General features: G+C 44.9%; 1 long non-coding RNA gene across 1 annotated transcript; it reads right to left on the bottom strand.

Moving 5' to 3' along the window:
• On the bottom strand, positions 1-27,789 carry LOC119842242. The gene is made up of 4 exons (XR_005288690.1): positions 27,759-27,789; positions 11,833-11,984; positions 7,903-8,032; positions 1-267 (listed from the first exon to the last, which is right to left on the bottom strand). It is a non-coding gene; the product is annotated as an uncharacterized LOC119842242 (long non-coding RNA).
• Positions 27,790-27,800: the final 11 nt, after the last annotated feature.

Here is a 27,800-nt window from a genome sequence, read left to right as displayed (position 1 = left end):
TTTGTGAATTTTGCGGCCTGACTCACTGTATTTGAATGCTAGAGGTTGTGAATCCAGCCTCTGGCTCTGTAAGACACCTGGGGTGTTTCTGTCTCCATGCTCTGTCTCTGCAGGCAGATGTGGCACAAAGATAAACTTCCAGCTCCTGATGATGTTAATATTTATTATGCTAATAACACTGAAAATGAAAGTCTTAATAATGAAGTTTTTTGTCCTGTGACTAAAGCTTGACTTCATGGATCCAGGAGACAAAATTTGAGCTGTTTCCTTTCTCAGACAAACAAACAAACAAACAAACAAACAAACAGACAGACAGACAGACAGACAAACAAACATAAACAAGTTAGAAACTGTTTTGGATTCTGGCAAACCCTCTGTTTTTAAAGTGTCATAAATCAGAAACCACTGTCCTATTTCCTTAGAAGTCAGAAGGCATCCATTCTACCTCCTCCATAGATGTCACCTACCAATTTTCAGGCAGATATTCCTTTGCTTGTTGATTTTACTAGGGAAGATAAAAAATATCAGGCTCACCATGGATGCCACTAACAAGCTTAGTTTTGGAGCAGCCCCTTGGCTCTTTAATGACAAGGTGGAAAGAAGTTACTCTAGCGTGACAGACAACAAACCCTGCAATTTCTTTGTCTGCCTTCCTAGGTACTTGCTTATGTTGCAGTCACACATGTAAACACCTAGTGTCTCTCTAAAGGTTTCGAGAAGCAGTTTTCTCAGCACCTTTACTGGTTGGCTCTTGAAACAGGTAATTCTGGAGCACAGAAGGGTCCACTAAAGGACAGACTAGATGGTCTGAGCTGATGTGGCAATTCCAGCATTCCCAACTCTGCAACCTGCTGATTTCCTGTGGCAGGAAGTTTTTCCATCAGCTGCCCAGTGAGGCATTTCCTTTCTCCCCCTTGGCAAAATGCTGCCTTTTGGCTTCTTTCACAGTCCCCTAGTTCTTGTCCAGATTAGTTAGAGGTTATGGCTACACTCAGAGAGCTTACAGCTGTACCGATGCAGCTGCGCCGTTGTAAGCTCTCTAGTGTCGCTGATGGGAGAGAGCTCTCCTGTCCACTTAACTATCCCACCGCCAGCGAGCAGTGGTAACTATGGCAGCAGGAGAAGCTCATAGCGCTGTCCACACCAGCGCTTAGGTTAGTGTAACTGTCACTCGGGGGTGGCTTATTCACACCCCTGAGGGACATAACTTACACCGACGTAAGTGGTAGTGTAGAGATAGCCAGAGACAAGATGTCCTTCCTTTTAGCACAATGGAGGCCAAAAGGGCTTCACAGAAAACATGGGCACTTCCTTCCACTGCGACAAGTTTCCCAGTTTGTCTGGCCAGACAATCCCCAGCCAGAGACCTCACAGCATCAACCTCTCCAGCCAGGGGTGGATCCTGAGGTGTTGCGAGCTCAGTAGCACAATCCAGTGCAGTAACCCATGGAGAGCACCATTGTTTTACCAGCTGAACATCCTTATCAGAGCAGAACTAACTAGAGGGTTGGCTTTAGCTCAGGTAGAAGGGACACGTTCCCAACAGACCTGTGCCCATCCTGCTCCTTGTTAAGGGATATGGGTGTATATCATTCTTCTCTTCGGCATTTGTCTCTTTACACTGCTGACCTAGGTAAACAGCTCCAGGCTGCCATGTGCCTTTTTACAGTAAGCAATTGAGTCTGCCCACCGCCTGGCTGCCTTGCATTTCCTCCCAGGCGACACAGTGGCTTGGGTTAATGGGTTTACTTTGTCATGTCTAGTAGGGAATGGCCTCTGAAAGTGGGTGTTAATTTGTTATTCTAAGCCGGCAGCTGTGTGGTGGGATTGAGAGAGCAGGTGGCAGCCCAGCGGCCAAGGGCAAACAGGAGGGAGGAGGAGGGAGGGCAGGGCTTCTGTCAGAGGAGGAGGTTAGTCATGAGATCACTATGTCCTGTATCAATGGATTAAGCATCATGTGATGCCAGTCCCTGGAATGATGCCAATTATATTATTCCACCGAGAGGCAGACTTTTCCTGGGACCACCATGCCCTGCTCTGTGCCCCACCGCCGCTGTGTTTGATGCTTAATTTAATCACAAAATTCTTTTGTCCTGTTCTCTCTTTCTTTAACTTAAAAAAAAAGAACCCTGAGAATCTGACGCTGAGAGTTGAAAATTGCCAATTACACGCCGGAATCTGCTTGGTAAAGCCTGGAGTCCCAGACCAGCACCAGCGTGTTCTGATTGGTCAGGAAACTTGACCAGGGGGTGAGAAAATTCTTTCCAATAAAGAAAGAATGAGACACATGTAGGAGTCCTGAATTGCATGATGGGAGCTAGTCTGGGGAAGTGGGCAGGGAGGGGTCTATTTCTATGGTTGCCAGTTCCATGCTATTCCATCGGGACACACTTGGCAAGTTGAAAGACAGACGAAGGAAGGCTTCATTTTCTTGGGCTGGTGCTACATTAGCCTTTTCTACCAAAACTTTCCCAGCAGTTCTAGCACCAGCAGCTCCAGAGCTAACGGCAATGCTAGAAATGCTAGTGCTGATAACGTGCCAGTCTTTCTCCGCCTGGAGCTCATCTAAGGCCTGATCTACACCTAAAACTTAGGTCGACTTAGCTACTTTGCTCAGGGATAGAGAGATGCAGTTAAGCCAACCTAACCCCCTAAGTGTTCCATCGACCTAACTACCGCTTCTCAAAGGGGTGGATTATTAACTGCAGTGACAGAAAACACCCTTCCATCGCTGTAGCACGTTTCTACACCATGGCACTACAGCAGCACAGCTGCAATGTTATAACTATGCCACTGGCATGTCTGTAGTGTAAAAAAGCCCTAAATTAAACAGCAGTTCAATCTACAGTGGCCTTCCATGCCTTGTCCATACTAGCTTTCCAACCATCGCTATTGCAGGTGAACCTGCCTGGCTGGTAGCAACTGAGAAATTTTAGGGGGGGAAACTAATGTAGATGAGGCCTTTGGTCACTGATGGACGGAGCTGGCTGAAGAGTGGAAAAGGGCTTTTACAGCTAAACCAGGATGTTATGGCTAAAGGATGGCTCAGGGTAGTGGGCAGAACACCAAGGAGGAAGTGAGCTAAGGAGATACAGTTAGGAGCAATGGCTGGAATTAGGTAAAGGAAAATGTAGGTTGATTATGACGAATGTTTCCTAGCAGTGAAGTGGAATAGATTGGGAAAATAGCTCTCCCTGAAGGTTATGAAAGCCCCTTTATTTGGGTCATGGGGACAGACTTCTCAAGATGATGGCTTTAAGGAACAATTCTGCAGGGATGCACTATGACTGTGACTTAACTTCTTTCCATCTCTGCATCCCTGCAGGATTGTTCCTTACAGCAGCATCTTGACATATTTTTTTACCCAAATATTAATAGTCCCTTTCTCCTGCCCACTCCTCTGTCTGTCCTGTCCATTTAGAGTACAAGCTCTGTGGGGCAGCAGCTGTCTCTTGCTAAGTGTCTGTGCAGTATCTAAAACAGTGGGGCCCTGATCTTGGCCAGAGCCTCTAAACATTAATGGAATACAAATAATGAATAATAGCATAAAATTAACCTGTGGAATTCACTGCTGCAGGTTAATGGGGAAAATAACTTAGCAAGATTTGAGAAAGGATTAGACTTGAATTTATCTGACTAGAACAGCATCTACTGTTCTATTATTTAGTATAAACACGTCAAGGACTTTCAGTGTTCAAATCCCTTCCCTCCACCCCCCAAAAGTACTGCACAATTGTCCCAATGCATTGCAGGAATTTGGTCTTAATACTTAGCATTTACTGGCCTTTATATCTTCAAGGCACTTTACAAACATGAACTAAGGAACTCTCACAATGTACCTGTTAGGTGAGGAAGTGTTATACGCATTTCACCACTGAGGAAAGTGAGGAGGAGATGTTATGTGCCTTGGCCAAAGCTAGAGAGTCACTAGCAGAGGTTGGATTTGAACTCGGGGGGTCCTGGCGCCTAGGCCAGAGCTCAGGCCACACCTATTCCTCAACAAGTAGAGAAAACAATACAACCAATATGTTGGTGCTTGGTGGCATCCCAGCCAGGGAGGGCAAAACAGGTTCCCATGGCCTGAACTCCCCAGTAGCACTCCACTAACTCTCACAAATCGTGCCTGCCACGGGTCAGCATCACACATGCTACTCCAGTACTGCAGGCCCCACCCCTCCCCACACTGCCCACCTGCTGCAGGCTCACTGGGGGGCACAGTGACGGCTGGTCAGAGGGGAGGTTGACCAGCAGCAGGGGAGCACAATAAGCAAGACCATGCACAGTGGGCAGAAGTGTGAAGGGAAGGCCTGAAGGGCCCTAAAATGTTCTGGTATGGGGGAGGGGCAAAGGAGGGAGAAGGGAGTGGGGTAAGCAGGAAGGGGTGGCACATTGCATGAGGCAAAGAGCGAAGATGGAGGAAAGGAAGGGAGTGAGGCAGGAAGGGAGTGGGGCTACTGGAGAAGGGGACAGGAGCAGAGGGCACAGGAGACAACTCGAAAGGAGGTGGAGGAGGGCTGGGAATTGGCCAGGAGAGAGAAGAACCTCAGAGTGCCAGGCAGGATAGCTACCTCCAGGACTGGGCAGGGTGGAGCTGCAGGGAAGAACCGGATCCCCTGATGAAGATGAGAATGGGGGTGGGGGGGAGTATTCAAAAGGACACAGTGCCCCTGTCACTGCTATTTCAAACCCTGCCATAGCAGAGTGTGGGGATCACTGTGCCAGTGCGTGTGTTCACGGCAATCCCAGGGGCCTGTCCGGATTGATGTTCTCCTTCTGGTTTTTCGCCTTTCTGATTGCCTGAGGACAGACAGGTTTCAGAGTAGCAGCTGTGTTAGTCTGTATTCGCAAAAAGAAAAGGAGTACTTGTGGCACCTTAGAGACTAACAAATTTATTAGAGCATAAGCTTTCGTGAGCTACACTCACTTCATTGGATGCATTTGATGCATTTGATGCATCCAATGAAGTGAGCTGTAGCTCACGAAAGCTTATTCTCTAATAAATGTGTTAGTCTCTAAGGTGCCACAAGTACTCCTTTTCTTTTTGAGGACAGACAGACTCCCACAGCCCCTTGCCTGGCCAGAGGAGATGAGTGACATGCAGACAGGGTGCTCTCTGCAAACGCCTGTTTCCTTATTCATTCTGGCCTCCTCTGTCAGAGAGCAGCTTAATGCTCCCCTCTCACCTTTTCTTACCCTGGCCTGTTCCTCACAGGGAAATAGCTTTAAATAAACATTTCGGCCAAAGCAGCAGAAATGGCAGGCAGGTTTCTGAGAGCTGCTAAGCTCCCCCCCCAGGCTTTCACTTGTCATGTTAAAGGCACACCGCCTTGTTTACGCTCGGCTGCTAACCCGAGTTAGCTAACACTTTCTAAATCCTAGCCTAGACAAGGCCTACTTGCTACAGCAGCTCGGCCCCTCACAGCAAGCCCCTGCACACACTCCGGCCACAGGAGTTCCACCCTCACTGGATACCACGGATGGACAACATAGCACTGATGGATATCCAGCACGCATTGCAATATAGCACAACTGGATAGTATTAATAATGGGTCTAGCTCTTATCGTCAGTAGATCTGAGGGAGTTATACAAATGAGGGCAGTATCATTACCTTCAGTTTACTGATGGGGAAACTGAGGCAGAGAGGAAGGCAGTGACTTGCCCAGGATCACCCAGCAGTTGAGCTAGGAATAGAATCCAGGTATCCTAAGTTCCAGGCCAACACTCTATCCACTAGGCCATACTGCCTCCCAAATAGCCTGTCTATTCCAAGTCTGAGCCTCTGGTCTCCCTTCCCACAGCAGTTAAGATTAAAAAGCTTCTGCCACTCGAATGACAACACAAGTGGTCTGAGGATGGGGCTTTTCTATGAATAATTCTGACTCATAGGCCTGCAGGCCCATCTATCACTTTAATCTTTGCTCACTGGCTGAGACTTTAGAGCTGCTCCCCCACGCACAGTCTGTGAGCAGAGATTAATCCGATGGCTGAGAATTTATCAGTTTGCAAAGAAAGAAACTGTCTCTGAACCCCAGTCTGGAGAACGGCAGGAATTTACGCTCCCTTGGGCCATCAAGGAAATTCACCCCAGTACAGAGCTGTTGTTCCTGGCATCTGCTAGGCAGAAAGATCATCAGATGCCCCAAATATCCGTTTACTTTAAAAAACAAATACTCACTTCAGGATGCTGTTTACGTAACAAGTCTCATATAGCTTTAAGTCATCGCCTTTTGCTCATTGTCACATGCTGTTATCGCACGTTTAATATTTATTTAACGCTGCATGTTGTGCCTATGGCAGATGGCAGGCAGTCTGTTAGGCTAGCCACTGAGACAGATTAGTGCCACATCGAAACTAAACCATTGGATGGTTTGGGGAGCAGCAGACTCATTTGCTTCAGAGCTGTATGTCTACACGTTGGAGTTTTCTTATTATCACAGACGTGTGACTGTTGAAGATTTGTGTGTTGTTTTTGGGCCCAGATTCATACTGGAGACCACCTGCCCCCGTTCCACCCCACCTGCTCGGTATCCAGGTGGCACAGGGATGACTTCTGAGTACAGGCACAGCCCAACGGCTTCAGCCTTTGCTATTAGTCTGACCTCGGAGGCTCAGCTTGCGTTTCTGCATTAGGATGAACAATGGGAGCTAATCTCCTTAGCACTAATAAAAAGCCTCAGCTAGCTTGCCTGAGGTCTAGAGAGAGAGCCAAGTTCCAGAGAAAGAAAGAGACTTAAATGGCAAAGGATCTAATAACCTACACCACTTGCTGAGATACAAAATGAGAAGGGATCTCATGCCTCAAGCATGGGCTGATCACCAGTCAGGTCCAGGAAGTCATTCTATTCCCTGTAAGGGTGTAATGTTGCACAACATCACGACGGGGTCTTTCTCTGACGCAAGACGAGACAGAACCAAGATGCCAGAGCAGACAGACCAATGATCTGTTTCATTGTGGCCATTCCTACGTGTCTAGCAGCCCCAAACATTTAGCATGATGCCATCTAAAGGAGAGGAAATAGTGTACTCAAATCACAGGGTCTTTCACTAGCAACAGGGTCTTTCATCATGCAGGCCTGACAGGAAAATACATCATAAACTCCTCTGTTTAAAGTGCCAGCTCCAGAAGTAATCCAACATTTCAGTCTGAACACGAATGCAGATTCCTTCCAGTCCATGACTGTTACTGACAGTCCTCTCCATCATCTATGCCCCCAGAGGGGTCTTGGCATCATAGTGGCCAATGTAAATACCACTCATGCACACCAAGCACAAGTGATGGCAGGATAAGCCTTGCTCTTCAATGGATGGAGAGCTGAGGCCCAGCACAGCGAGCGACAACCCATCCCTAACAAAAATAAACTAAAAACAAGGGGAAGGGGAACAACTTGGAGTAACAGGATTTCCTAGGGGTTAATGACCATCTCAAGCCTCTTTTGGCAACCAAGATATAAGAACATAAGAACGGCCATACTGGGTCAGACCAAAGGTCCATGTAGCTCAGTATCCTGTCTTCCAGCAGTGGCCAATGCCAGGTCCCCCAGAGGGAATGAACATCTTTCGGTCTTTTCAGCTGGTTATTATACCCCAGGGAGTCCTCCTCCTTGCTGGTTGTTGCTTAAACCCCACTGGTACTACTTTCCACTTATGGGGCCTCATCCTATGAGGTATGAGCACTTGTTTCAGCTCCCATTGACTTAACTCAGCTACTTGTGGGATGAGGGTCATACAGTGCCTTTAATCAGAGGATCTCAAAGCACTTTACAAAGTAAGCAAGTCCTCTTCTCCTGTTAGAAAGTAATGCACAATTGATTGCAGTTTAGATGCACCAGTCAGGAATCTTTCCAGCGAGAGCTGCAACGAATGGTCACGGGAACGTTAAGAGCAAAATCGCTTTTACTTACGAGCACTCTTCCATGACGCTTTTCTTCCACCCCTTTTGCTGTAGCTCAGCCATGCTGTAATCCAGGAGCAACAAATGGCGTCTCCACTTTTCCCTGAGATCCATTCTGGTTTCAGAAGGTTTCTTCACCCCTGCAAAGGGTAGAGAAAGAAACGTACATACTCAGTGAGAAGTCAGGACTCGGGGTAGATTTTCCCTTATAGCTTTTCTAGTCACATACTGGCCAGAGCATTTCCTTAGGCCAAGTCTACACTACAGAATTACTTGGGTATAATGTTGCTCAGGGGTGTGAAAAATCCACACCCCTGAGCAACAGAGTTCTACTGACCGTAACCCCCCGTGCAGACAGCACTATGCTGACAGAGAGCTTCTCCTGTTGACATAGATATCGCCTCTCGGGGAAGTGGATTAACTACACCGAAGGGAGAAGCTCTCCCATTGGTGTAATAGCATCTTCACTAAAGCGCTGCACCAGTGCAGCTGTGCCGCTGTAGCACTGTACGTGAAGACAATCCCCTAGTCACAAAGCCCTTCCAGTGCCACTGGCTCTTTGAGTAGCAACAAAAAGCCAGATGGGATTAGGTTTAGCAGCAGCACTGAGGAAGCATTCACTGCAGGGGAAGCTGCAGTGCTATGGTGGTCCATACTGCACAGGGAAGCTGCAGTGCTGTGGTGGTCCATACTGCGCAGGGAAGCTGCAGTGCTGTGGTGGTCCATACTGTGCAGGGAAGCTGAGATGGCACATACTGCACGGGGAAGCCGTAGCACAGAGATCACACACACTGTGCGGGGAAGCTGCAGTGCTGAAGTCACCCACACTGCTGGAGGAAGCTGTAGTGCAGAAGTTGCACACAGCACATGGCACAGGTGCCTGCTTCCTCCAGGCCCCATGGGTGCTCAACTCCCGTTCTGCCCCAGGCCCCATCCCCTTCACCCAAGCCCCCACCCACACCCCGCCTCTTCCCACCCCTGCCCCGCCTTTTCTGACCCCCGCTCCATTCCACTCCCTCCCCCAAGTGCACCCTGTCCCTGCTCCTACCCTTCCCCACCAATGCCTCCTGCACGCCGCGGAACAGCTGATCGCAGTGGGCGAGAGATGCTGGGAGGGAGGAGGAAGAGTTGATCGGTGGGGCCGCTGGTGGATGGGAGGCACTGGGGGGCAGAGGAGAGCTGGCTGCCGGTGGGTGCTAAACACCCACTAGTTTTTTTGTGTGGGTGCTCCAGAGTCGGAGCGTCTGGCATGTGGGGAAGCCATAGTGCAGAGGTCGCACACAGCGCATGGGGAAACTCATCTTCTTAAAATTCAGAAACTTTTTTATTGATCCAAAATGTATTAATATTTTTATTTCCCCAAAACCTCTGGCCAGATTTGATCTGACCAAGTGGTCGCTAATTAGGCTTTCTTCATTTTCAGGGTGCCTGACTTGAGATCCTGCAGTCTGATTTACAGAAGTGCTGAGCACTCACAGCTGCAACTGAAGTCAATGAGAGCCGTGCATTGAACATACTAATTCCTATAGAATGCCCAGTACTCTGAAAAATCAGGTTCTAGGGGTCTCAAATTGGGCACCCAAAATTAATGGATTCTTTTGACTTTAATCTTGCAGTGTCTCAGTTTCCCATCTGAGATAAATGGAGATAATACCACCCTGTCATCTCAAAGGGAAGCTGTGTAGATAAATTCGTTAATGTTTGGGAAGCACTCAGATACTATAATGATGAGCACCACAGAAAAGCCCATGAGGACTGTGACACTGGCAAACAACGTGCGAGCGAGCTCATGTCAAGGTCCCCAGGACTCAACTGAACAGTGACAAACACATAGCTAGAACCAGTCTGGCTCACCTGAGTGTTAGTGTTGTTAAAACAGGTATGGGGATTATAAGAATGTGTTTAGATTTTATTGAAATCTTGTGAGTTGCTGCCACCATTAGTCTTGCTTATACCATCCATATCCCATATTGTAAGGTAATATTTGAGCATTGGTATTGGAAGCCTCTGTAACTAGGTAAATCACCAGTCAGGATGGAGACATTAAATAGTGCCAGTGTCAATCTGCAATCAAAGGTGCTACATCCTGCCCCACAGGGAAGATCAAGCAACACCAGACATACTATTGTGGAGCGTTAAAGAGGACAAAAGACTTTGTTGCTCTGCTCTCCCCCCTTCGCCCCCATGAAGAAAAGTCATGCAAGTGGATTCCTCCCGTCAGCTGAGTTTGCAACTCAACACAGATGGCAGGAGGGGGATAACAACCCCTCACAAGAAGTAACTGTGTCTCTATGTGGCTTGGACTCTGGAGGGCAAGGTTTTCTAGACATAAGCAAGAGATCCCCAGCTGTTTAGCCCTAAAGGACATATAGAGCTTGCTTATTATAAAAACTTGTATTACCTTTTGAACTTTGTAACTCATTTGGGTATCTCTCTTAGGCTCACCTGCTTTAACCTTATACATAACTCTTGTTTCCTTTTCCTATTAATAAATCTGTATATATTTTATTATAAGATTGGCTACAAGCATGGGCTTTGATGTTAGATGTAAGGTGTGGTTGACCTAGGATAAGTGACTGGTCCTTTGGGACTGAGATTAATCTCACTATTGCTGTGATTCTCGGTGTAAGGGACCATCTATCATACAGGAGGTTTATCTGGGTGGCAAGACAGAAAATCCAACGGGACTGTCTGTAACTCCATGCTAAGGCTGTTATAGTACCTGAGGAATTCATACTTAATAATTGGGGGGTGAAATTTATGTATAGAACTCATCATAACCAATTTAGGGTATGGACCCTTGTTCTTAACAGTCTACCCTAAGGCTGGTACTCACAATACAGGCAGCTTGACAAGGCCATTAATAATTGTCTTCAGAGCAGGCTTTGAATAGTATGTAATAAATAAGGCCTGGTGCCATCCATTGAACAAGGAGGAGAAACATAATAATGTAATAGCTGCTTATTCAGTGTGTACTGTCTTTCTGTGTGCACTGAATAACACAGAGGTCTAGTGGAAAAAATAGAATATGATCATGTCATTAAACAACATACCACAATACATACCCATAAGCTTGACAGGCAACCTTAATTTCAGCATTTCCTAACTTCTGAGTGCTAGACTTTGCAACTTGACTAATATGCTGCCCCTGTTGTCTGTGTATTTATGCAAACAACACTCACAGAATACAGCATTTTATACCCCAAAGTGTATTTTAAGAACAGCAATTTTAATTATAAAAATGAAGATAGGGCCCAATTCCATGTACCCATAAATGTCCCTAATTTATGCAGCTATTTAAAATGTATAGAACAGAAGGACATATACTAGAATACTTCAGGGGAACAGACGGGCGCAGCTCAGTTGCACACAGAACATAAATACATAGGCACAGAAAGAGGTCATTTTTTTTGTAGTGCAGCAAATAAAAACTGCTCCATTTATTGGACTGGGCTAAGGTGGCAATTAACCCCCATGGGCGACTGTTACACAGGCTACTGTACTTGACTACTACACTCAACACGGCAAGCTGCAAGACACTCATGGTTTGGTATGGGGTTTGCAAAAGGATTCATAATCCTATCACTCAAGGCAAGTGGGTTATTGGGTGAATGATTGCTCTCTGGGGAGAGCCAAGAGGCAAAAGGGGAGGAACTGATCTCTGTTGACACAAAATGTCACATAAGTGCTGGGGTGAAAGGGTTGTTACCACTCCCACTGCGAATTGGGGAGTCCTGCTGTGCTATTTGTTTCTTTCAGTGCTAGGTGAGCACATCTGTTCCAAGTCGCTAGGAGGAGGGAAGGTAGATTGCTGACAAAAATAAAATCATATAGAAACATTTCTACAAGTCTCCAAAGAAACATACAGGCACACTCTATTATTAAGATTTATATAGCAACTAGAGTGGCTGGAGCAAGAAAATATAGTTCAGCCTCTTACCAGCACTCCACCGTATGAGGGTGTCACACTTTGTACAGAAGGCACTGGCGTTGCCCAGCTGTCACTGAGGGTGCAATTTTTATTATTATTCCTGGGGTGCACGAGAAGGATTGAACCCAGCTTGACTTGGAGATCCCAAAGTGTCGACAGGGCTGGCAGATAGAAAAAAAGCACACTTTTAACCTGTAAAGAGAGTACGTTCAATACGCCCAGGCCACTTTGGCTGGGAGGGACGCTCAGTTCCTTTGAAGCAGAGTTTGGTGTGCTTGCTAGGATCCTGTGGGCATCTCATCTAAACAATTCCCTGCCATTGTAAAGACCTCAGGCTTTGCCGGCACCATGTTCTCACCTGTTCTTTGTCTGTGGACACAACAGTTTAGTCTCTTGAGGACTGAAATGTGTTAGTCTAACTAAAGTCATTGGGCTCAGGATAGGGGTGTCTGGGTGAAACTGAATGGTCTGTGTTATAGAGGAGGTCAGACTAAATTCTAATGGTCCCTTCCAGCCTTAAACTCTATGGAAAGCCTCTGAAAGAGAACAGACATGGAAAACCCATGATGCTTTTCAGAACTGAACTGCACTTTTCCCTAGTCTAAACTATGGAGGACACAAGCTCACTCCATCCACACCCACACAGCATTGCATGGGCCTCCGGACAGACCGGCTCATCCAGCATTTCTCTGTCTCACAGACGTTCCCTTCAGGATTCTAGTTCGTGACAATGGTGTCTGTCTTCTGTAGGATTGATGGACTCAGCCTCTGCTCCTCTTCTCAGAGAGCTCTGAGTTGCAGATCCCCAAACACAAGTCCCCCACAACCCATCTCACGTGCCACAATAACTAATCCAGTATAAATGTCCAGTAGCCAGACTCCAGCTCATGTCTCCTTGTCAGTGTAAAAACCAAATAGAATCCCCAAGCTGCATGCTGGTGGACAACTGTGTCAAAAATGTGACGTTATTTGTGTCACGCAGTTTATTGTGTCATGGGGCCCAAGCCTACTGACTTAATGCTTTTATAGGGAGAAGCCAAAGTCAGATATATGTACCCTAAACCGATAGTAATACACTTCAACTCCATTTCCCTCCTCTGTAGGATTACCCCTTTGATCCATTTTACCTCTGGAAATATAGAACAGGAAACAAGCTCTAATGGTTCTGATGCGTGAGTGGCACTGCTTTATCTTAGGGTAGCACTAGAAGCAGTTTAAGAGGAAGGGACTAGAAAGATATTTTGCTGTAGATGTATCAGCAAAGATAAAGAAAGAGCAAAGGGGAGATAAAACCTTCCTATCTGTTTGGAAAATAACCGGTTAGAGACAATAAATGGGATAGAGACATTGCAGAAGCCTGGGTTTCTGGAGTACTTTCTGCTGCATTTTGGTGATGGTGGTGTTGGGGAATGGTTCAACTTCTTCCAGGTCCTCTTTTTAGTGGGGATCTTGATTATTCCAGCAGCGTCTAGAGCTGCCAACTGAGCTCAGGGACCCACTGTGCTAGGAGCTGTCCATACACAGGAAGTGACGGGGCTTGTCCCAAAGACTTTCCATTACTTTCTAATGAAAATAACATTGGTATTTCACTAATCTGTTTAGCTTTTGCAGCCCTCTTCTTGTCCTTCCTTTCCAGCACATGCATGCCTTCTAAAACAGGCGCCATGCTACAAGGTCAGGCTGCACAGAGAAGAATGAAATACCATTAACCCTGTGAGGAGCACCAGCAGCAGAAATTGCCAGCACAGCTGTTGCTGCACCATTTGAGTGCTGTGGCATATGGAGGACTCCAAGGCCAGATAGCACTCTTTTGGGAAACTCAGTCTGCCTCAGCTTTGGTAGTTTTCTAACTGGTCTGTGGAGCATTTCCAGATGGTCAGTAGAGCTGCTTCCGTAACATTGGTGCAGCATCTGTCAATGTTCAAGCAGGGATGCTCCCTGGAAGCTGGAGTCAAGTCCATGACTCTTTCAGGGTTTTCAGAGTCTTTTGCAACCAGCTAAATGCAAAACCCAAGTCCTTGTCAGCACTCTGGACCACATCTCTCTGGTCCCATTAGCGTAAACTCAACCACAATCAAGTCTGCAGATGACACTGAAATTGAAGTGGTAGAAAACACTCAGTAAGACAGAACTAAATTGCAAAGTAACCTGGAGAGAGATAAAAAGCACTGAGAGGGTTTTGGGGGGAGGAGAGGCGAGGGGATACAGGCTACAAAGGGAGGTTTGGTCTTGAAAATAAATGTTAAATCCAGCATTCAGGAAGAGGAAACCATCACTGAGATAAGACTAGACTGCCACATGACTATGTTCAAAGGGAGTTAATTTTTATTGTCTTCCTTTAAAACTGTCCCAAGTGACAGGACTTTTTCATGTGAAGAAACTCTGCTGTTGTGTAGGGAAGGTATGGAACCAGAATTGGGAGGACAGGTGAGTCCATGAGAGGATCTCTGTCTAAGAAATGGCCAATTATATGAAAAAGTGAGATTTACTGCAAATTCTTTAAGGTAAGGTAGGGGTTCTCAAACTGGGAAGTGTGACCCTTCAGGAGGTCACGAGGTTATTACATGGGAGGTCACAAGCTCTCAGCCTCCCCCAACCCAAACCTTGCTTTGCCTCCAGCTTTTATAATAGCGTTAAATATAAACAAAAAGTCTAACTGCATGTGTGTAGTTTTAATTTACAAAGGGGGAGAGGGGGTCGCACGCAGAGGCTTGCTGTGTGAAAGGGGTCACCAGTACAAAAGTTTGAGAACCACTGAGGTAAGGGCTGTCCAGAAATTTTCCTTTAATATAACAGGAACTGAACCATTAGTTGCAGTCACATCTGGTGAAGAGCCCATTTTTTTCTCCTGCGCTGTTCAAGAGCATGAATGTTGCAATCAGACCATGTTTTCAATGATCTGAGCAGCACTGCTCCAGAGAGGACACTGTCTGCCTTTCCTACAGGTGAACTGGCCATCTAACTTAGACAATGGACAATCGGCCTTTTGTATTTGAAGGATGATGGTGGTGGGATGTCTAGTGTGCCTCCTGTTCTGAAGGCATCTGGCTACAGTTAGTGTAGGTAGCAAACACAAACTGAAACCTGTCTGCCAAACACATCCAGCTGTACGCAAACTAGTGCAGATCCAACCACAGCAAAGCAAAGCATGGGATTCTACAACAAATGGGCTGGGGAGCCCGTCTCTCCCAAACTCCTCCTCCCCTTGTGCTCCCTGTTCAATTCGTCAGTCCCCCAACTGGTATTAAAAATAGCATCTGATTATGGAAGACTTTTCTGAGCTCCTTGCAGTATTGGATCTATTATATTATAAAGCTCTTTTTATATTATACCCAAGTAACTCCCCTACAAAGTTCCTCAAAGCTACAAAAAGACACCTCTCTTCAGAAAGGCCAACAACTCAAAGCAAAAAGGGAGTTTCTAGCCCAAGCCATTCTGGAGACTGTATGAGCCAAACAAGATTAAAATGAATTCCAGATACATTTTTTTCAAGACACCCTAACATTTAAAGTCCTTTTCTGAATTTTATCCCAGAGAACTATCCCCGGATGAGCTGTGGCATATGGAAGTTAGTTTATTTTGTTAAGTCAGGCTGTCACAGTGTGTTCTACTCATCACTGAGTTGGCACCTCCTTCTGGCAATCCTGGGGCTTCACTCTGCCCAGTTCAGCACTCCCTTTCCGGTCTTCCAAAGTGCAGCTCTCCTCCCACTCATGGAGTCACAATGCAACTGCTTCATGACTTGGCCCTTCGGCCATGTTACCCTGTGATTTGCCCTTCTGGGGGACTCTTTCGAAGTCCCTCTGTACCAGCATCAGGCCGTCCTCATATCCACTGCCTTGACTACATCATTCCTGCAGTGACTCAGGCAGTCGTCTCATTCACTGCCCCAGCAATTCCACTATGCAGTGGATGGTAGGGGAACCCAGGCCCGCCTTCTGCTTTGGGTTCCGTCCAAAGCCCTACAGCAAGCAGTTAAGGTCTGTGGTTATACCTACCTTACTGCTCTTGCCCCTGGACTACTTCCTACCGTGCTTCCCCAAACTTTTCATTCTCCAGCCTTCCTAGTCAGACCCCTCTCTCTGAGGCCTGCAAGGTAAACTCTTTTGCGGGGTGGGTGGTTCTTCCCTTCCCTCATGGAGCGAGACTACAAGCCTTCTTCCCTGCAGCTTTATGCGTCTGTCTTTGCAGAACCCTATCTGTTCTTCTCTTCATTTTCATCATGTCTGCAGGGGTGATAAAGCAGAAACTAAGCCTGAAAAATTGCTCTATATTTGTCCGGACATTATGCAGAATAGCTGCACAGTCATTCAAAACTCCTTTCCACTCAGCATTTCTAGGGGGACTGTCTTGGTGAATAACTTGACAGAGAACCTTGCTGCTCTGCCCTTTGCCTTTTTTGAATAAGGCCATTTTTTGCCTCCCAGTCACCTGCCTCAGTATAACATCATAAAAGGGCAGGACAGCTTAAAGGTATGTAGAAGGCGTTATTACCCAGCTTTCTCCCAGATATCACCCACTAACCCCCTGACATCATAGAAGACTCTCCAAGGCATAGCAAAACTGCAAAGCCGGACCTGAAAACTTCCTACCTCACTACCACCACCTTTGTTTTCACGGCCAAATGGCCAAGCCAAATGGCACATACAACTGACAAAATCCCAACGCAGCCCTCCTCGCACACACACCGCTTACCATCTCAGAGGCTCCCTGAGACTGGGATTCTTCCCAGGGAAGGACAGGCAGAAATGTGTATTGAAGTGGCTGTCAAAGCCTCTCTGAAATATGAACAATAATCACTTGTGGGGTTTTTGCGCTCACACAGTCACAGCCCCTGCTGCAGCCAGACGCTCTAGAACAGGGCCTCTAGCAACAGCCGAGTGACCGGCCAACCTGACGCGTGTTGACATGTTCATGGCCCTCAGTGCTGAGTCCCATAAACCCCAGAAAGCAGCACAGAGGTGGAGGCAGTACTGGAGTATGCAGAGGGAAACCAACAGGGAGGTCTCCAGAGACAGTGGCCAAGGACAGCATTGCCGTGGCATAAAGACAGTAACGAAAAAGACTGGGAGATGAAGAGGCGGCTCCTGGAGGCAATACACAGCCACAAGGCCCTGCTGCGACGCATGGTACTATTAGGGCAGTAGGCAATGCAGTGCAAACCAACACCCAGCCATGTTATGCAGCCCCTGGACAATACTAGCTACTGGAAACAGCAGCAGCTCCTCCCCACTGTACTCTGCAGCAATGCTCCCAGGGGCCACTTCCTTCCCAGACCCTAGCTCAAGGAAATAAGAACAGCTGTGCTTGGAAGCCTGGCTTTTTTGAGCCTTCTAGCCCCCTGGGGAACTTTGAGCCTCATCACCCAACACCAGAACGGTTTATGAACAAGAACCGGCAGAGGCAAGCATACTTGCTGGTGACATTAATCCCCTCCCCCTGTGTTCTTCCCTGTTTCATTAAAGGTTTCTTTGCAGTTGCTAGATAAGATTGTTGTTTAATAATAAAAAAAACTGTTGTTTCATTATCGATTCAGGTACAGGTTTATTGGTTTGTTACATAATACATTGCTGTTTATTAATAAATAATAATAATAATAACCTTGAAAACATAAGGAGTCGACAATACATTTTACACAGAAAATTGTTACGTTTGAAATAATTCATAGGGTTAGGCAAAGACACAAGGTAAAATAAAGATTTCACAATGTTACATGTTCACTACCCATAAACAGCACTGAACTGATCACAGTCCTCCCCCACTCCCTCCCCCGATTTAACAGCTGGATGTACAGCTGCACAATTTCAGGCCTGAGAGTCAAAACAAGAGCAATAGACATCGCTAGCAATATTGCCCTGGCTGTTTCCATTTTCTGTGGGACACACTGCTGGATGCTGAAAGCACAGAGTAAGTCTCTGCTTCTCAGCCTCCCACCCACAGTTAAGGACTTCTCAGTCACTCACAAATATTATGCAAAATACAACATGCTGCTATAATCTTTGGCACCTTTTTTTTCCTGCTGTTTCCAACCTATTCCGCAAACAGCGCAACCTTCCTTTCGACTCCGCTGTCATTCTGCAGCTTCTGAGGCAATAGTTAAACAGTGTCTTCCTTCTGTCCCATCGGCCTGTGAACGGCTTCATTAACCAGGGAAGCAGAGGATAAGCTGGGTCTCCCAGGATAACTGGAGCAGTGTCCCACCATTAATGTACATAGTGATCCTGGGGCAAAACAGTCCTTTCTCCATTAAGGTAACAGAGAGGAGTTCTGAGAGATCCTAGCATCGTGGACCTTCCAGGCCACTCACCATTTATGTCTGTAAACCTGCCACAGTGGCCAAGCAGCCCTGGAAGCCCCTTGGAGAAATACCCCTTTCTGTCTATAAATTCTGAGCCCTGCTGGGGAAACAAATAATAGGCACATGGGTTCCCATCAGTTGCCCCAGAAGAGTTTAGGAACCCCATGTGTGCAAAGCCATCAGTGATCTCCTGGGCTTTATCAAGTTTTATAACATGGTGCAACAATGCCTTTACTGGGGCATCACACACCTGCAGGAGAAGGGCCCCAACAACCAATCTCCTCCTCCACGAAACTGGTTGACTATGGACTGGTAGCACTCAGAGTGACCAACATTCAGACGGCAATGATGACCCACTTCTCAATGGGTGTGGGGCACCACATATGCTGCAGCTCCAGGGTTAGGTTAGCACAGACCTCAAGAAAGGATGCCTTCAGCATGCTGAAATTCCCTCACCACTGCTGATCATCCCAAGTCTGCAGAATGATCCCTTCCCCTGGCTCCAGGCTGGATTCCTGAGCCCAGAAATGGTGCTGCACAGCATGAAGCTCCTCCAGGAGCTATTCCTGTACTATCAGTTGCTCAGCATCCTCCTTCTCTTCCTTGTCCTCATCCCACTTCCTCTGCCACTCAAGCTCTTTCTGCTGCTGGAGGAGCTGCTGCTACATCATCTGCTCGGTGGTGCAGCGGGTGGAGTCCAAATCTGAATTCATCTGGTTTTGAGTGCTGAAATACAGCCCAAGCAGCCTCTGTGTCGTTGTGGCTGCCAGCATAGCTGCGAAGAGCATTGTTGGGTCTATGCTGGCTGACAGAAATGGTGCTGCCCAGCCCAGAAAGGAAGCATGCGGCCAAGGTGGCAGAAACATGGCATTTTTTAAAAATTTGGACTCACCTGGCTTCTGCTATGCATCCCACAAAGCACAGCGAGAAAAATCCCTGAATGCACATTTCTCAGCAGCAAAGCAAAAGACAATGGAATACCCTCCAAGAATGCCAAATGCTTAGTATGCAACAAGCCACTGCCATGGGTACACTGAAAGAGGGAAAGGCATCCCATGTGCACTATTAGTGCAGCTTGTGTATTGCACGTTACCTCACATGCATAAAAAAGCTGTGTATTAAATTGCCCATGTAGACAAGCCCTAAGACAGCAACTAGTTAGTTCTGGAGTTGAACAAAGAAGCTCAAGATTATATCAGTACTGAAATGCACTCAAGAACAGCCAACTGATTTCAAGTACATGCAACTGATGGTTGCCCATCCCAGTCATGACTCAAAGTAGAGAACTACTCCTGCTGGTAATAGCTCATCTTAAGTGATCACTCTCCTTACAGTGTGTATGATAAACCCCATTGTTTCATGTTCTCTGTGTGTGTATAATGACAGGTTTCAGAGTAGCAGCTGTGTTAGTCTGTATTCGCAAAAAGAAAAGGAGTACTTGTGGCACCTTAGAGACTAACAAATTTATTTGAGCATAAGCTTTTGTGAGCTACAGCTCATCGATGAAGTGAGCTGTAGCTCACGAAAGCTTATGCTCAAAGAAATTTGTTAGTCTCTAAGGTGCCACAAGTATTCCTTTTCTTTTTTGGAAATACAGACTAACACGGCTGGTACTCTGAAACCTGCCTTGTTATAGGAGCTGAATAATATCCTAGAGGAGCTAGGGCCATGGTGGAGCAAACGGAGGGTCCACATGTTGGCTGAGCAGTTGTTTGAGGGCCAAGAGGGTGTAACTGCTTCATGCCCAGATCCACCTTATTACAGAGCCCCCGTTGGTCCCCATTTCTCAACCAGGACATTTGCATTTCTCCTTATTTTCAAGGCCCTGCAGAACTCAGCCCCTTACCGCAGAAACACAGGGAATGCCTTCCCAGATTAGATCAAAGGTCCATCTAGATTCATAGGTTCTGAGGCCAGAAAGGACCATTGTGAGCATGTAGTCTGATCTCCTGAATAACACAGGCCAGAGACCTTTCACGAAATAATTCTCAGAGCAGATCTTTTAGGAAAAAAAAAAATCTAATCTTGATTTTTAAAATAGTCAGTGATCCACCACAACCCTCAGTAAATTGTTCCAATGATTAATTATTCTCACTGTTAAAAATGTACACCTTATTTCCAGTTAGAATTTGTCTAGCTTCAGCTTGCAGCCACTGGACTGTGTTATACCTTTCTCTGCTAGATTGAAGAGCCCATTATCCAATATTTGTTCCTCATGTAGGTACTTATAGACTGTAATCAAATCAGTCCTTAACTTTCTCTTTGGTAAGCTAAATGGATCAAGCTCCTTGAGTCTATCGCTATAAGGACCATTTCCAACCCTTTATTCAAGGGGTAGTTAATAGGCAGACTATGGGCCGAATCCAGATCACCAGACAGTGTTTTCCCCAGGAATTGAATTTTTTTTTTTTTTAATTTACAGGGGAAGGGCCGATGAGGGGTGAGACCATGAGGGTGAAGGGGGGGCTGTATGGCACCATAGTAAAAACTGAAAAATGTTTCATGACCATTTTATTAGATTTAACTTGTGTTTTAAAATCATCACACAAATTAAAGTTGGCTACTCAAGCCTTCTATGAAGCACTACATCTACATCCTTCTTGGTTTGTTATAATTTTGCACAATTCTGTTAATGAACTTCTTGAATGCAGTGCGTTCATCTTTGGTGGCTTCTCATGTTTCCGGTACTTCCATTCCTTCCGTTGATATGCTCATTAGTTCACTCACATGATCAGGGAGAAAGCAACTTCTTTCAGAACACAAAATTCTATTCAATGATAAAAAAGAACGCTCAACTGTAGCTGTTGTGACTGGGAGTAGCAAGAGATGAATTCCTACTTCTTTCATCCCAGGAAACAGAACACAAAGATCAGGTCGAGCCACTAGTGATGATAAAAAAGAAGTTGAAGTCAAATCTTCATTCATTTGTCGTATGATATTCCACTCTGTGTTCAAATTCTCTATTCTGTCCTGAGCACATGGCAGCCCTGTTGCTGATAGTGCCTCACTCCACTCAACAGTCGGTGTTTTATAGGACAGGCATCTGTAAAAGCTACGTAGAGGTTGAGTAGAATCTAGAAGTCGCAGTTGAAGATTTTTAAGAATCAAGTCTGTGTACTTTTTCAGTTGTCTTAACAAACACTTCTTGTCCTCTTCACTTAAGGATTTAATACAAATGCCTTCATTAGTCTATTTCTGGACTGAAGTCTTTGCTTCTTCCAGTACTTTTTCAATGGATAGCTCTCTGATTGATCCAAATGTACCTTCTATTACTGGGCAAAGATCTACTACTGTTGTAGCAGATGCCTGAATGGCATTGTTTAATGACCCAAGTGGTTTCAACAGTAGACTTACACGAGAGAGAATGGCAATAGTCTTCTCTGAACGTAGGAGCAAAAGTAATCCACCAGCCTCACCGCATGGATCCATCCTATTTTGGTAGATACTTTCCAAAGCCAGTAATAACGGCTGGAGTAATTTTAAGACAACAGTCAAGGATCGCTCATGAGAAAGCCAGCGGGTTTTCCCAGGTTGGACTAATTTGAACTTCAGTCCCAGTGTATCTTCTATATTTTCCAAGATATTCAGTCTTTTTGGACTCTTGCTGAAAAAAAGAATATAATGAAGACATTAAATTTATAGCTTTTTAAATGTCTTTTGAAGATTCTGCAGCTCATACTAGTGATAGTTGGAGTAGATGGCCTCTGCAGTGTGTATAGGAGAAATTAGGGTTACACTTTTCTCTGAGCAAAGCTTGTACTCCACCATGTCTTCCAGAGAAGTTTGCAGCTCCATCAAATGCACAAGCTGCCATCTGTTTGGGGTCCAGTTGACAAGCATTTAACTCTTCTAAGATGTGGGTTGTCACAGATGAAGTCGATGTATCTTGTATAACTTGAACAATTAGAAATGCATCTACTGGCCTACCCCTGACACCAAGTTAATGTACACAATGACTTAATACTTGATGCCCATTTGCATCGGTGCATTCATCAGCCATGTATGCAAATGTTTTGAATGTGGTGAGAGAGTTCTTCACTTTTTCAACTGTTGAGTCTTTCACTGTTGCCCCACATGCTTCTAGCCAGTCAGTTGTGTTTCTTGCAGAAAGACAGTGAACATTTGCTGGTCTTGTTTGGAACCAGTGTTCAACTTCAGGATAAACAAGTGACAATGCACTTAACGTTGGTCTCCAGTTTGTAGTCTGTGGCATCTCTTGCTTAAATAGAAAGTATGATACCACAGCCATGTGTGTTCGCATGAACTGTGTTGTGCCCCCAGCATTCTTAACAGACTCATTAACTCTCACCAGTGTTGTCCTTGGTCAGTGGAGACTCAGAGTTCAGAGGTGCTTTCACATGAGTTCACCTCCCAGGTGGAGGGCAAGAAGGCACCTTGCTCATTCCTCCAGCTGCTCACTGTTTGCTCTGGCCACTGTTGTTTGTTGTGCCACCGTTCACTCCATCAATCTATTGTCAATGGCCCTGCGTCATCACCTTCTGCTGCCACCTGCCACTGTGACCTCTGCAAGTTGGTCTCTTGAGGTTCCACCCAGCTCTCAGTGATTTCAGCTGAGCTATCAGTGGGGGAACCTCACTGCTAGTGCAGACTGGGCCATCTCTTCCACAGAAACACTGTCCCCACAGCAGGTCTAAGCACTTAGACCTGATTATCAGTGATTTCAACTGTAGTGGTCACTTAACAAAACAAAAGACTATTTATGGAGCCTAATCAGCTCTGTCTTTAAAGAGCAGAGAGGGGCAGGTCAAATAGTACTTGTGTCTCAGGCAGACCATCAAGCAAAACACCTGTCCCCACCCTCTCTCTTGATGCCCTCAATCAGCACAGGCTAAGTACAGTTCTACTGCTCTTTACTCATACAATAAGAATAACAAAATTTCATTACCCCCCCCCCCATTCAAGTGATTTGTAACCGAACCCCTGCCAAAAAGCAAAAGTTACTTGGGTAACACAGCTCTGTTTGCTGGATACCTAGGTAGATTAGGTGTGAATGTAAATACAATCTGGTCCTGAAGCTTTCCCCACCCCAACCCCCTAGCTCATCATTAGCTGTCAGGGAGAGCTCATTTAGACTTTGCTTACAAATCGTAATTTGAAATTATTAGGTGAGCCAACATCACCAAAATGAATGCATTTATGACATTGCCATAAAAAACAACAGCTGTATAAGAAAGCTAGTCTATGTTCATACTTTTCAAATCTATTATACTTTTTTAGATACATGTATTTTATCATATACCGCATATGCTTTTAAAGTATTAATGTTTCAAGTTCAATTCAAATTTTCAAACAATCACTAAATTGGCAACACTGCATAAAACCAGGGGCGGGGGCACACGTTGGGGAAATTCATGGGGGGTGTAGGGAAATCCCTGCCACCAGATGCTTTTGAACAGACACCAAAATCTTTTTATTTACTTATTATCATGATGATTATTATGTTTGGATTTATTTTCTCTGGAGTCTGGACATTGACTAGACCTTGACCAAGAAATTTGGACCTTGATAAAAAATAACTGACTACCCCTGCTGTAATCAGTCTTGTGGCTCTTCTCTGAACCCTCTCTCCAATTTATCAATTATGGACATCAGAACTGGTCACACTATTCCAGCACTGGTTGCATCAGTGCCAAATACAGAGGTAAATTAACTTCTCTGCTCCTCCTCAAGATTCCCTTCTATGCAGCTAAGGATTGCATTAGCCCCTTTGGCCACAACATAGCACAGCTGATTATTCACCATGACCCCCCATCTTTTTCAGTTGTACCCTCTTGCTTCCCAGGATAGAGTCCCCATCCTGGAAGCATGGCCTCCATGCTTTGTTCCTAGAGGTATACATATAGCCGGATTAAAATGCTTTACTTTGCCTGCACACAGCTTACCGAGTCATCCAGATCCCCTTGAATCAATGACCTGTCCTGTTTGTTATTTACCACTCCCCCAATTTTTATGTCATCTGGCATCCTGTATCCAACATTAGCAAGTACCAGATGCTTAAAGGATGGTACAAAACCCATTACTATGGAATATGATACCCATCAACATTTTTCTACCCTCCTACCCCACTGGTTGGTTTTCATGTGAGTTTACATCCTTTCTAAATGTTTATCCTGTCTTCTGTAACTGTGGATGTTCTCATTAGCCACATAAAACTCTCCCAGTTTTATTTTACTATTAACTATATACTCTCTTATTTTACTATTAACAATGCTTGGTTATCCATGTCTACAACTGTCTGTGCCTTTTCCTGTGCTGTGGATCGAATGACTTCCTAACTCTGGTCCAACAAGCCACTACACTCACTTCATTCAAATCTCTCAAGTCCTACTTCTTCTACGAGGCCTACAAAAAGTGAGGCAGAAACAACGATTACATATAGAACTCAGCTGAACCACGAAGCTATGCACATACCCACTAAGTAATCATTAGTAACCCTCACTTCTCCCTTACCCCATTCCCTCCCTGTTTGCTACTCCTATCCCATGCACTGTACCATGTCTAAAATGAGACAGGAAAGTCTTCAAAACAGAGTCTATGTTATGTAAAGCATTTAGTCCATTTCTGGAAGCTGTAACATTAATGATGGAGGCAACCCTCTTGAGGATGCAGGAGGTGAGTGCAGGCATACAGGAATGGTGAGAAGCAGAGGATAGTGCAACAACAAAAATGTAAATATCAAAATGCACATAAAAGGGCCACAGGGAAAAAGTTAAGGAAGTGTGAAAAAGAATAGGTAAGAAAATACCAGAAGTATTGCCAACCACACAGAAGCTGCTATCACAAAGGCTTAGACTTGATGGCTCGCGGAAATAACAAATCTTGCCAGCATAAATCTAAACTAAAGGAAGAACAAAGTAAATGGGAAGAAAGAACATGAATCAATTGCATCTAAAGAGGCAGAATAGATGTTTATCAAAGCTCATGGAAAATGAAAGAAAAAATCACTTTAAAAAGAATGAGACTACTAAGAAACTACTCTAAACATTAAAGAAGAATTGGAACGGGAGTCTGAAAAGCAGAATTCTAGCCTCTTTGTGAAGATTCATACAAGGGGTCAAAAGATCCGTGAGGCAGCTAAAGGCAGCTAAAGCAAAGGCTGCTTGTCTTGAAGTAATCAGAGGTTACAGAGGAAAAGGAAATGTGACTGGAGGTCAAAATCTAATCTGAGGCTTTTACTATATGGTGACCTAGCATTAGTAATAGAGAGCTTGTCCATGTTTCACAACCTGCACATTTTATAGTTTATTCATTTATAGATTTAATAAAACAAATTGGAATAGAAAGCATTAAATATGTATAGGCTTGGAAGGATTAGACTTTTATCAGTAAATGTAAGTAAACATCAATTTCACTGTGCACAAAAAACTCACAAAAATAGTTCCATTGATATTAATCAAAATTTACATATATGCAAAGTAAGAAAAATGCTGCTTGAGAACTTATTAGAGTCAAAATTCAGTGATTTCAATTTTTGAATTAAACTGGTTACAAATGGACTAGTGAATGAATAGTAAAACAGATCTGATTTGTTGATGTAAGGATATTTACTTCATATATTTTGACAATTTGTGTTTTAACTTTATAAAGCTTTAACTTTTGAATCTCAATGTCTATTGTGATTAGATAATTGTCACCCCCACCCATAATTTCCTGCAACTCTGAAGATTTAAATAGATACAAATTTAGAAACATGTTTAAAAATAAACATCAATATTACCTGTCCAAATTATTACCAAAAAATAAAAATGCCAAGCTTAAATATGTACAATGGGGTTCTGATCCATGATTAGGACTCCTAGGTGTTATGGTAATACAAACAATGAATAATACAGCGATGTGTCATTTTGCTTCGAAAAGTGATCAAATAAAACATGATTTACACAACAGTTCTACTCCTTGTGTAATCACAGTTCTATCCTCCCCCCACCCACTTTTTGCTACTGTTAGCACTACAGAGCTAAAACAGGTAAAAAAGTGAGTCCGATTCGATTCCCACTTGTGTAGTCTGAATGGAATTATTAACTCCATTCCAGTCACAATACCAAATTCAGTTGCTCAGCCTGCAATGGAATTGTACATGTGCATAAGAGCAGAACAGGTGTAACTGGAGGTAAATTGAAGTCAATAGTATTATGCAATTATAATTGGGGACAGAATTTCATCTGCAGACTACCTGTTAGAATGCATGAGAAATAAAGAGCCCAACTTGACTTTTAGGATGCATCCTTACTGCTGGCAGTTAGATTTTTTTTTTATTTGTAAAATGAGCACATTTCATTTGGAATCACTGATACAATAACAAAACACAGAACCATGTCATGTTGCAAAGGAGAATCACATTTTAATGTTATAAATGGAGTCTCAACTGTTGCATTTTCCTTTTTAAATATTAACAGCAGATGTTTACCGTTGCATTGATTATTATTGTTTGTAATGCAGTAGCCCAGGGGATTGGGGCTTCATGGTTGCAGACGCTATAAAACCAGGTAGTAAAATGACGGTTCCTGCCCTAAAGACCTTGGTCTTGGTTTATGACAGTGCATAGCAGGTGGATAAAGGAGGCAAACATTAGTAACAACACGATTTTACAAAGATTAGCTTTATGCACGATTTAAAATTATTTCTAAAGGGTTAATACCTGTTACGATAGCTGGAGCCCTAGCAGTACTCAGAGCTAAGGCTGCCAAGTCTTTCCACTCTAAGTCCCTGTTTTTCCTTACTCATAGCTTTCTAATACAGGTTTCAGAGTAGCAGCCGTGTTAGTCTGTATTCGCAAAAAGAAAAGGAGTACTTGTGGCACCTTAGAGACTAACAAATTTATTTGAGCATAAGCTTTCGTGAGCTACAGCTCACTTCATCGGATGCATTTGGTGGAAAATACAGTGGGGAGATTTATATACACACACAGAGAACATGAAACAATGGGTTTTATCATACACACTGTAAGGAGAGGTTTCAGAGTAGCAGCCGTGTTAGTCTGTATTCGCAAAAAGAAAAGGAGGACTTGTGGCACCTTAGAGACTAACAAATTTATTAGAGCATAAGCTTTCGTGAGCTACAGCTCACTTCATCGGACGCATTTCCGAATGCGGTTAGCATCCAATGAAGTGAGCTGTAGCTCACGAAAGCTTATGCTCTAATAAATTTGTTAGTCTCTAAGGTGCCACAAGTCCTCCTTTTCTTCTTTCTAATACAGTCGCCTTCCGAGATAAACTTGTCCAGGCCTGGTTTCTGTCCGGGGGGGGGGGGGGATTTTTAAAATAGACCGGCGTTGGAAGGAGCTATGTAAAAACCCAAGGGAAGCGTGAGTGAGGGAAGGGAGCAAAGCGGGAATTTCTTTTCCCTTAATAAAAAAAAAAGCCTGGTTTTGGTTTTGGTTTTTTTAAACAGTTCTAGCAGCTCTGTGTTTTGGGACAGGAAGTGGAAATTCGGGGCAAAGACGCTCTCGGGGGTGAGGAACGTAAGTGTCGTGAGTCCGCAAGGGATCGGCTGTGACTGGGCACACGCAGGAAAAGGGGGGACACGGCAGTGGGCTCGCGCTGACTGGGGCCCAGCAACCATCCCACACAGAGCTCACCCCACCCGGGCCATGCCCCATCGCGCGCCCCATACAAACCCCGGCCGCCGCTCACAGCCAAACGGCTCCCCCACGCTGCCC

Source organism: Dermochelys coriacea, chromosome 13 (assembly GCF_009764565.3).
Source record: "Dermochelys coriacea isolate rDerCor1 chromosome 13, rDerCor1.pri.v4, whole genome shotgun sequence".
Classification (NCBI taxonomy): Eukaryota; Metazoa; Chordata; order Testudines; family Dermochelyidae; genus Dermochelys; species Dermochelys coriacea.
Note: the sequence above shows the minus strand (reverse complement) of the source record. Positions and strands in the feature narration are given on the sequence as shown.